At 34.1% G+C, this 11,786-nt stretch overlaps 2 protein-coding genes and 1 long non-coding RNA gene across 4 annotated transcripts in view; 1 reads left to right on the top strand and 2 right to left on the bottom strand.

Annotated features, from left to right (window-relative positions):
* The window catches only part of LOC117178127, a 406,121-nt gene that overhangs the window by 240,115 nt on the left and 154,220 nt on the right, over positions 1-11,786 (top strand). The window lies entirely within an intron of this gene.
* LOC117178128 overlaps positions 1-11,786 on the bottom strand; it is a 311,787-nt gene that overhangs the window by 208,311 nt on the left and 91,690 nt on the right. The window lies entirely within an intron of this gene.
* Positions 2,780-11,786, bottom strand: part of LOC117178129 — a 53,140-nt gene continuing 44,133 nt past the window's right edge. Inside the window, exons 2-3 of the long non-coding RNA XR_004467803.1 lie at positions 8,588-8,754; positions 2,780-3,308 (exon numbers count right to left, since the gene is read on the bottom strand). This is a non-coding gene — a long non-coding RNA (uncharacterized LOC117178129). The remainder of the gene's footprint in view (positions 3,309-8,587; positions 8,755-11,786) is intronic.

Below are 11,786 nucleotides of genomic sequence, written 5' to 3'. Positions count from 1 at the left end.
ATCTCATAATAATGAAAGTATTATTTTGTTATTTATTACGGAAATCAGAATGACAATCGCGTCTGAATGTTGAGCCTAAACGTTTGAATCTGTTTTTATAACTTTTTGCATGCCTCGTCTAAATAACCATATCTTGAAGCAAGCAGAGTCATTTTTTCGATTAAATGTTTATATTTTGTTTATATATCAAAACGGGAGGAACAGTAGTAGTAACACGCAGTGTTAGCTGTATTTTCATTTTCGGCTCGTATAACATAAAATGTAATGATTTTATTCAAAAATCGGCTCTGCGTGCTTCAAGATATGAAAATTTAAATGACGTATGCAAAAAATGATTTAAAAATATTTAACCATGCGGCCTGAAAATTAAAAACTCATTTTTACTCATTTTTTTTACAAAAAAACCATGTTATTACTGCAAATATTAACCGATTTTCATGGATCTTTTTTTAAACTTATTCTAATGATATAAATTACTTAATTCTGTTAATTAAAATTGAATTAATAAATGATTTTATAATCTCAGTCATTCTTCACCCTGCGGGGAGTCTGCTGACTTAATTTTGACGAGGGTGAGCAGGCTCGCTACGGACATGTATGTACAGCTCTCATTGAGTGTCACTGCTATTGTTCTCTCTTTTGATAACTAAACCAAATATAAACATTTTATCGAAAAAATGGCTCTCCTTGATTTGTCATGTCATGTGAGTTGATGTATTTAAGGCCCTTTATCAGAATAAGTGATCGGCTCTGAATTTTAAGGCCACACAGTGGACTATTTTTTTCAATTTTTTGCCAGAGTGATTTGCAGAATTATATCTCGAAGCACACAGAGCCGTTTTTTAATAAAATGTTTATATTTGGTTTAACAATAAAAAACTTAAGAATAATAGCAGTAAAGCTCAGAGTTTGCTGTCTCTGCATTTTCGCCGTGTGCCAATGAACCCTCATCAAACGCCAGTCGGCAGATACCACTGTAGCAGACCGAGTGTACGAAAATAATACTCTACAGAGTATCCTCATAGTATGCATTTCGTATCATGCAAAAAAAACTAAAAAAAGCAGCAAGATCAACTTTGAAATTGGTGAAATTAGGATTCTCCGTTAAAATTCCCATTGGAAGGTCACGGAGTAATCGCAATAGTTTTTTTGGCAACGGTCAATAGTTTAAAAATATATATAAGACCTATAATGCTTGTTGACTGCTATTTATGGATGATGCGTTTGAAGTGTAGACATTATACGTCTTATATATTTTTTAAACTTTGTACCGTTAAAAAAACGATTGCAATTCCTCCGTGACCTTCTAATGGGAATTTTAATGTGGAATCCAAATTTCACCAATTGAAAAGTTGATCCTGCTATGTTTTTGTGTTTTTGTTGCAGTAATAATAGAAATCTTTAGGTAAGAAATAACTTCTGTGCATATACATTGTTCGTTTTTAAGTAAATGGACACAGCAGATTCTGAAAACATGAAAATACATCATCTTGAAGAGTTCAGTCGACCTGGAACGTAGAACATTCAACCGATTTATTAAACAGGTTCCGCATTAACTAACATGTATGGAAATTCCATACATGAAAAACAGACTGGGCAGACCTTTTGAAAGAGTTTTTCCATAATCTGAATATTTGAAGGCTGGATTTCCGAAAGGATGCAAACACCAATTTTAAAACGTTGTAGACGAGCCAAAAACTTACTTTAAAGAGTATTTGTAATTAAGGTCGAAAGACGATATAGTGCCTGGAAAATGCCTAAAAAATGAAAAATAGATGTTTTTTCAAATAAAATTTATGCTAAAGAAGGTAATTTTTGGAAGTTTTTCAGAATGCATAATTTTTAATCCATAAGTGAAGGGTTTTCAAGTATCTTTTTAATAAAGTTAAATGGTTTAAACAATTTTTTCTCTGTAAGCCATACAAGGTTATTATTTAAGGGATAAATTGAATAAAGTGGACGAATGCCAAGAGTTTAACATAGTTTGTAATTAAAATGAGACCCTACAATAGCTCTCCCGTCTATAGCCATTTCAAAAATTGACGCTACGCCGGAGATGGGTATACTTAGAACTACGCGGGATGCGCAGGGTCTACGGTTGTCACTCAGACCTGAACGAACAAAATCGGAGCAGGCTCTGAAAGTTTTGTTTTTCACTTACCGCCAGTCTCAACACCGGCGCCATAGCCTAAAAGTGAAATTACAAACTGAAGGTAGTTTTTCATTTTTTCCGTAAAAACGTTTCTTTGATAATAGTAAATATTACGTCCCTCTCTGAAAGTGGTAAAATTACAAGAAATATATTTTACAGTGTATGCAATAACCATGCTTGAACGTGTAAGCATCGTCATTTTAAATGGTATTGATTTATACCGGTCTTCTTGATGGAGGATCCTCGTTCAGGCTTTCTTTGCCAGACTCCTCGACACTAGATGATTTATTTTCAGGGTCACCAGGCATCATATCACCACTTCTTCTTCTTCTTCTTCTTAAAAATGTAAAGTAAACTAGCAGCAGACAATACACGCGGCGAAACGGAAGTTCACGGACGTTTCTGCGGTATAGAGTGTCAGTTTTATACGCAGTGCGCAGAAGGAACGCGTAGTTCAGTTGGGCGGGCACTTTGAATTTTGAAATTATGAACTTGCCAATATTCCAGTAATTCGAGGAAATTTATATTCATGTTCACTAATTATGAATATTCATTTATTTTAGATGATAAAACTATCACCATCATTCAAGAATGAATTCTAAAATGCTGTCATCACGTTCTTTTAACATGGAATTCATCCTTCAAACTTAAAATTATTCAAATATTGATAATCATTATTCTATATGTAAAAATGATTTTCCACATCTTTTTGACTCTGACATATTTTATAAGTCGAAATGACGTCGCTTCGATGTCATTTCGACATCGATTTTCATATCTTGCAAATTCGGAAAATATTGAGCAGGATTCACTTAAATTACAATAAATAAAGTATTTTTAGAGCATAATAATTTTGTTCGAAAGCGACTTTAAATTCGACGATGAGTTCAACTCGACGATGGTATGACGGTGACGACGTCGGATCGACGATCCATTCCTGATTAGGTAAATATAAAAAGTGGATTCACTTAAGAACGGCTAATATAATATTTTCTTAGGTTACTTTAAAGAGAGACATTCCCAAATCTAGTTTTTTTTAAACATCCTAGGACTGTTTATTCGAGTTGTCATCCTTCTGATAAAGTGTGTCATTATAATTGCTGGTTTTTTATTAGGAAATCTTTATTCTCTCCAGAGAATTCTTCCATTCGATTTGCTGAAATGCCAAAAAATGATTAAAAATATGAAAACCTTATTTTGCAAAATTATCTGCTTTGTGAAATTGAAAAAATAAATTTTTAGTTAACAGATTGAAATGATGTTGATGAAAAAATATATTCTGCCAAATGTTGTGGCACGCTTAACCAGGAGGACTGTTTGTCGCCTTCAGAATTGTCCTCATAGAGTACGAAACATATATTTTTGAAACTGAAATCGGCCTAACCATTTTTGAGTAAACTCACTTTTTTACTCTCCCCCTCCATAGCTTCTACAAAAATGCGATTTAAAGGCTAAGTCTGGAAGGGATTTTATGTCTCATGGGTATCTAGGTATTTCACCGATGTTTGTCGAACACCTGCAGGGAGAACTGTTAAATTCTTACCTCATTCCTCTCACTATCTCTGGCTATCTTAAGACATAACCACATTAGTTCCTCCTTCAACCTTAACCGGTAACACCCCTCTCATTCAAGCCCCCTCGCGAGTTACCTTAGCCTATTCCCGTCCTTCTCTCCCAAGACAATTCTCACACTGTGTCTTAATAGATAGAAGCTCAGTAACTCGAAAATTATTCTCCTTGCTGCTACCACCAAATACACCACCTATAAGGAAGAAACGTATCAAACAGACTCCTAAAAAGAAACAACTATAGGAAAGAAATATATCCAAACGCAACCATCTAATCCTCACTTCCGGAAATGACATAGAAAATCCGCAATGTCCTCTTCAAACACTACGACAAACATGTACGATGGAAATACCATTTCAACGGGTTCACCATCCAGCCTACTGGTAGACACAAATAAAATCACTACAACAATCCTCTTCCAATCTCACCCTATAACTACCTTCCTATCATAAAACTTAGTACCAAAACAGGCGAGAAGATTTCTTACTTTTGCCGAACAGACCATCCTTGTAACCAATTCTACGTTATTTCCGACGTTTGCTTAAGGGCGACCATTACAATACATGATATGAGCCAAATCATTCGCGCCCTTAAAACACTAGTAACCCCCCCCCCCCTACTGGAAATTTCTGAACTAAGTCACGAGGATCTAAAAGCCTTCCTATAAGAATGTAGGACATACTTCCAAAAAACAGGCACCAAAGCCAATCATTGGACTAGGATTGCCAGTAGACTACTGTCGAGGGATACTTTAAAATGATAGACGCACCTGAAATCCTTTAACTTCTCACGAGAGGCATTTGCGAAGAGCTTTCAACATATAAAAGCCAGTCAAGTAGCATAAAATAATCTCCGCATCTCGCTCTACTCAATGAAACAAGCAGACAAAGAAGCCACTGCAATATTTCTGCAGAAGAAATATTTACTGGCCAAACGCCCTATGCCAAATAATACGGAGGTCGAATTGGTTAGCGTAGTAATTGAGAAACTGTGCCCCTATATCAAGCGTGTCACTCGCGCAGCTTCGACCATAACCTTCACAGAAATGATGAATAGCGCCACCCAAACAGAAGCAGACGAAGCTGAAATGAATTCGGGACGAAAAACCAGCGACGACACACAAAAATCAATGGACATAGCAGCTAAAGCGCTACCTGCTAAGGGGTTTGATCGTTTGCCGGGCTTCCATTACTGCCCATGTTACCACTACCACCGGGATTGTCGGGTATTGACCAGCCAGTCGTTGGAAAACTGGAAAATGGTGGCGGAGCCCAACAGGAATACAGGAAATAAAAAGGAACCGCGGAAACCCAGCACCATTTTTCGGCAACTAAGGTGAAGTTTCTGGAGGAGCAAATCCTAGAGATGCTGACTGAACGAGTTATCAAGCCAACTACCTCGCCATATAGCTCATAACCTTTCCTCCACGAAACTCTAAAAGATTAAGAGTCTTTTCATAGATCGGCTTGAAGCGTGACTTGCAACTAGTGATATTGGATCAACCTGCTCGGCAGTATTCTCAGACGAGAAAGGAGAAGAAGAAAAATAAGAAAATGCCTCGTATAAGGTGTCAATTCAAGAGAAAAAGTAACGACATGAAGCATTATTTACTACGTAAGATGCAGCCTGGCAACTACCGAGACCCGCGCTTATACAAACCTCAGCGGATGCTTCTTTAAATTAGGGTAATTAAGTTGTCACGGATCCAAAAATATGATTTTTTAAGAAAAAAGTAAATTTTCTACCAAAAAGCTCAATTTTCATTAAAAGAGTTCAATGATTATAAAAACGGTTTAATTTGAAATAAAAAACTTAATTTTCAACCAAATACTTAAATTTTTTACCAAATTACTGAATCGTCGACCAAATTAGATTAATTTAGACCAAAACAGTTGCATTTTTAATGAAGAGCGATGAATTTTTAAACAGAAAATTCATTTTCGCCTAGAAAATATCTATTTTTATGAAATGTTTACCTTGTTACTTAAAAAAATAAATAATTTTTAATAAAAAACAAATTTTCAACAAAATAGTGACATTTTTAACAAAAGAGTTCAACCTAAAAATGATTTTTTATCCTGAGAAGGTTAATTTTCTAAAAATAGAATAGTTAAATTTTCGAATAGGTACGCCAATCTAAAACTAAAAGAATGATTTTTTTTTACAAAGTAGTTCAACTTTTAAATAAGCTTCTAAATTTCTAACCGAAAAGATGCCTTTTTAACAAAATAGTTGCATTTTAACAAAATAATAACGTTTTTAACCAAATACTAGATTTTTTGACTAAAGAAGATGAATTCCGAACAAAAAATATAATAGCAGACTTTTTTGCCAAACGAATTTGAGCGAAAAATCGAGTATGGTTTGAAGTTTCCTTTGAGCGTCCGTAGACTTTTTTTAGCATGAGAATACACAAGGAAACCATTTTTTTCATTGACTTCAACTCAGAATAGCAACATGTAAAACATTGCAAACATCACCATTCAAGAATTCATTTTTTCAATTTTAAAATTGTCTGCTCAATTAAAAAATTCGGGACGTAGTATGCATACATAGTAAGATACATACATTTTTCTAAAATACTATATAAAAAAACAAATAAAATAAAAAATAATTCTATTATACAATTTTATTGTTCAATTCCCAGTTGGCACAAAACTATAAAAATCCCAATAACGTCCTTGGGACGTGCCTAGGACGTCCCATGTCAGGCTTATCAACATGTCTAAGACGACCAATGTCCGAAAGATGACCTAAAGACTTCTAAGAGACATGGACGTTCTCGGGACATCTTTCGTACTGACATTAGAAGTTTTAAGAGCATCCCTAGGATGACCAACAGACATGTTATAAAAGACGTCTCCAGGATATCTTTAATTTTTTTGCCCACTAGGTTATAATTTATTTAATTCATAATTAATTACACAAACATACAATCGAGAGCTTCAGAAAGCATGTAGCATAAAAAATATTGGTATGCAGGGTTATGCAAATAAAACGAATATTAAGACAAGTTAAAATCGCTGGAAATAAATTAGGATTTCACGAAACAAATAAAGATTAGAGAACTAACAGGAATATCATGAACCAGTTACCCAGTAGTCAACAAAATTAAGGATGTCCTTGAGACGTGTTTTGAACATCCCTAAGACGTCTTTTACAACATGTCTTTTGGTCATTTTAGGGATGCTCTTAAAACGCATAATGACAGTACAAAAGATGTCCCGAGATCGTCCATGTCTTTAAGACGTTTTTAGGTCATCTTTAAGAAATTGGACGTCTCAGAGACGTTAATTGGCCTCACATAGGACATAGGAAAATAGGAAAATTGTTGTGAAATATCAAATTGACACTGCAAAATACTACTGACAAGTTATTTGCAGTCACATTTGCATTTAAAAACATTATACCTGTTAAATAATAGCCAAAGTGTGAATTTTTTACAACATTAGTGTAAACAATGACTATAGGTATTATTTGTTTTTGTTCAGTTTCTAATTGTACTGCATGTTATACACTCCTGCAAAACATATTCGTTTCAAGCAACAAAAAGGAGCGAAGCTCAAATCATATTTATTTTTTTAATTGTTTATGATAAGATGAAAATATTTTATAATCAACTGATGCTGCTAGAGGTTAGTATTATAGAGTTGTGTCACTTATTCTAAATATTAGAGCGCTAAATAAACTTTTTTTACAAAACGGTGCTCTTTAAAAAAAAATTTCAACGTTTTTTCTTATATAAAAAATTTTGAAATATTTCTTCAAAAATCAGCCTCTACCGTTCTATGGAGAAATTTATTAGCTTTGATGGAAAAACATAAAGAATGGATTGAAATTGTGGCCTGTAGGATGATTTATCCAGAGACGCCTTGTGCGCTCACTGTGCGACGAGCGGGCGCTCAGAGCATGTTGTACGTCAGTCTATTTTAAAAAATACTAAATACTATAACAGTAAGGAAGATTTTTTAATTGGCATCAGGGTCGATAGTATTTTAAAAAAAATTAATTTGAAAAATATTTACTTATCTTTAATTAATAATAGAAATGAGATGTTTTATCATTTGTAGTTTTGATTGAAAATAAATTAATTTCAGAAAACAAAAAATTTTTTTTGTGATAAAAAAATAAATTAAACTTTATTCTCACCATTCAAAATAAAAAAATTCTCAATTTAATTTTTTCAAAATTTAATTCTTTTAAAGCAACGTTCGAAATAAAAAGCACTTTTTTGAACTTAAACCCATACAATTTTGTTACTTTCAATACATTTAATAGTTTAGAAATTAACAATTTTAAAATTTTCTATTAAATTTTTCGAAATTGAACCATTTCAATTTTACTTGCAAAGTTTAAACTTATAATAGGGAAAAATTGAGTTTTTAGCACTTACCACGACAGTTTAGAATTCTACAATTGCAACCATGGAAAAATGAAGAAATTATTCAATTTTGCAAGAGAAAATAAAATGTAGTGTAAATTCTAGTACAAAGGTTCAGACCCCCCAGTGTGAACGACGGGGAGGCGTAATTTGCCGTAAACATAACCCTTTGCACGATTACAGGAAAACGAAGAAAAAACGACAGAACTCTTCCCAGTGTGCATAAATCTATGAAAATCCCAAGAACGTCCTTGGACGTTCCTAGGACGTCCTATATCGGGCTAATCAATGTCTTTAAGACGTCCAATGTTCTAAAGATGACCTAAAGACGTCCTAAAGACATGGATGTTGAAGCCGCACCATTCAAATGTTGATACATTAACAATTTTTAGAATGTTCATTACACTTAACGAACATAAAGCAATTCAATTTTAAATGCAAATTTTAAACTTATAATAGGGAAAAATTAAGAATTTGGCGCTTACCATGAAAGTTCAGAATTCTACAATTGAAGCCATTAAAAAATGAAGAAATTGTTCAGTTTTCCAAGAGAAAATAAAATGTATTGTAAATTTTAGTACAAAAGTTCAGACTCTCGTTGTAAACGACGGTGAGGCGTAATTTGAGATAAACGTAACCATTTTCACGATTCCTGGAAAACGAAGAAAAAAATGACAGAAAACTTGGGGTCAGTCTTACAGTCGTGGCAGTCCGCATTTGCTAAAAGTAATGAGCCCTGCCCTGCAGCAACCAAAACCAAATTTGCGATTTTCATCTTTAATTAGGTTAACTAAACGTGATTAACCATCACATTTTCGTAATAAATCACGAATCATTTTTACGGACGAATACAACTTCCTTTTTTACGCCAATCAAAAGAATTTTCACTAGAAAAGAGACGCAAGCATTGTGCACACTTACACTCCATGGTTTATGCTTCATCATGATTTTTTCATATTCCGGCTGTGATAAACTTTGCCCACCTTGTTTCAAGCACCTATGGTCACTTATGTTTGTACAAGTACCCTTATTACAAAATGCAAACAGATTCTAGCTGAAGCCGTACCAGTCAAATTCAAAAGTGTCTCAAAATGACGATTGTCGCTATTATTCATAAGACGTACAGCATGTATACGGATTTGAGGTAAGTAAATTTGGAAGTACCACTTTGACCAAAGAACTTCAGACCTATGCTATAATTAAGGGTTCATTTTAGGCTCATTTAATAACCAAAAGCCAAATTTTGAGATCTGCATTTAAAAAAAAAATGCATGGTACTGCCAGCTTTACGTGAAGCTACCAGTACCATGGTAGAAATATTCGTAATATCAAATTCTTTCACAGGAATTGAGGGCTCATTGAAGTCTCTCAGATGACCAATGACGCAATTTCTTTGAAACAACCCCTACCATAAAAAAACTACCCTAGAAAATAAATATACACTAATCTGAAAATCGAGTAAACCTGAATTGAAGGATCATTTTAGGCTCTCCAACGCGCCTAAACTCAACTTTCCAAAACCATCCTTCGACATTAAAAAACTACCCCTTATTTTAAAGTGGTTATAAAGTGCACGAAATATGCACTAATCATAAAACTGAGTACATCAGAATTGTAGAATAATGTATGTCTCTAGCATGATCCACGGCGCAGTTTTGCAAAAACAACCCCTAACATAAAAAAGTACCCTAACAAATAATAATGCACTAATCTTGCATGATTTACGGCAAAATTATTCAAAAACATATTTAGTGCTTTTTATCAGCACTTTTAAGTAAGGGGTATTTTTTTAACGTCGAGGGATGGTTTTCACAAAATGATCGCTTGAGGGAGAAATGAATTATCGCGATTTTCAATTGTTAAAATTGGTCTTTTTAACGACTTGAATTTATTTGGTTTTCGAGAACATTCTGGCGCCCGCGAGCAATAATATTATTTTCCTTTTCTTCAAAAACCCAAACGACTATAAACGCACATATTTATAATCTAGCAACATGTAGCGTTTGGATGAATATTAATTAATAAATAAGGTTCGCGACCCTACTTTGTGGCCGTATTCATCAAACCTCGCCAGTAGTGGTGGGGCTGAATACTCTCGGCCAACTACTACTGTTAGTGCATGCGCGCCTAGTGAGGCCGACGCAGTATGTTCAGACGGCCAACGTAATTCGGAGGAACTTAATCACGTACTCTTATTGTTCTATCTCCTAAGTCGGTGGGGGGGGGGGGGTATCACCAAACTCCGACGTGGACAGTTGGCTACCTTTTCCGAGGTAAAAGTTGGCTGTTAGCGTTAATATTCGGTCTCACCCCTGTATCTTGTGAGTTGGAACATTTTTAAGCGAGGCCCTGGGGGAGCTCACTTAAGGCGCTTCCGCAGGCTTGAAAATTAGCTCATGTATTACTCTGACAAGTTTTTCTCCTACAATTCTGAATTGTATGATTTCATATTTCAGCCACAGACTATAAATGCCTAAATGCAGAACCTCTCAGATCGCGTTTTTCGAACAATGGCCTGGTTCTTGTTTTATTGCAATTAATTGAAAATTGATGCATTTTTTGCGCCTGTAGCAAAGTAGCAAACCGCCAGCATGAGTTTACTCATGGCGAACATAGTTCGTGGGCACTCTGGCTGTCTATGGAACAGCGGGGGGTCTAGAGTGTCATTTTTTCGACGATCGTAAACCTAGGATCGAGCCGAGAATTTAGATTGAGTGCCTGTCATGCTTCACTCAATTTTCCTATTGTTAGAGATTACAGTTGGTTGAAAGAAATTATAAATTAGCAAATATTAAGGAATTTAATTTTTATACTGTGCATTCGGTTAATTTCATAACGATAAGATGATTAAAAAAAGAAAGAAGAAAATCGGTTAATCCGTTCAAGTTTTGGATACACCTTTTTTCTCTCTTCTCCGATTGTACGACAAAAAATACTGAAATAAAAAGATGCTACGCTCAAAATTGGAAGCTGTTGAATGGGAAAAGTATGAAATCTACATTTATTTTATTTCCATTTTCTTATTCATTTCATTTATTCATTAATTAATTAATTCATTCATTTATTGATTCATTCATTTCATTAGTTTAATTTCATGGTCGCAAGTTTAAATTGAAAAATCTGCAATCATAGTAAATCGTAATTTTCCTATCTTTTTTCTTGAATCTTTATTTGTTTCAAATACAACTGCTTGCGTCACAATAAATGTGTTGTTTTGGTCAGAATTGATGAACTGTTTTGCTTCAAGATTTACACCAGTTGGTTCGATTTCATTGCTTTTCATTCGAAAAATCAAAATATTATGAACAGAAAGTGGAGGAGCCTTCTTTTTCGAGTTGGGGACCTAGCCATAGAATTATAAAATTAAATGGCACAATGTGTACTGTTTATACTATGTTAAAATTTAATAAAAATTATAAATATATTTCCAATCGATTTACAAGATGGAGTGTTTGCGAAATAAATGCATACTAATAAATTGTGCCCCCCCCCCCAGCGCCCCAAATATGAGCCAAAAATAAAAAAACTACATATTTACGTTCAATATTGTTAATTTTTAGCAAATATCCGTCGTCTTATACAAATAATTACTAGAGGACAATTTCAATATTTCCCAGTACTTTTTAAACAATTTTCAATCGTTTACAGAAATGTAAATTATTTAAACAATAATTTAATCACAAA

This window comes from Belonocnema kinseyi, chromosome 8, assembly GCF_010883055.1.
Source record: "Belonocnema kinseyi isolate 2016_QV_RU_SX_M_011 chromosome 8, B_treatae_v1, whole genome shotgun sequence".
NCBI classification, from domain to species: domain Eukaryota; kingdom Metazoa; phylum Arthropoda; class Insecta; order Hymenoptera; family Cynipidae; genus Belonocnema; species Belonocnema kinseyi.
The sequence above is the reverse complement of the archived record's forward strand: the minus strand, read 5'-3'. Positions and strand labels throughout refer to the sequence as shown.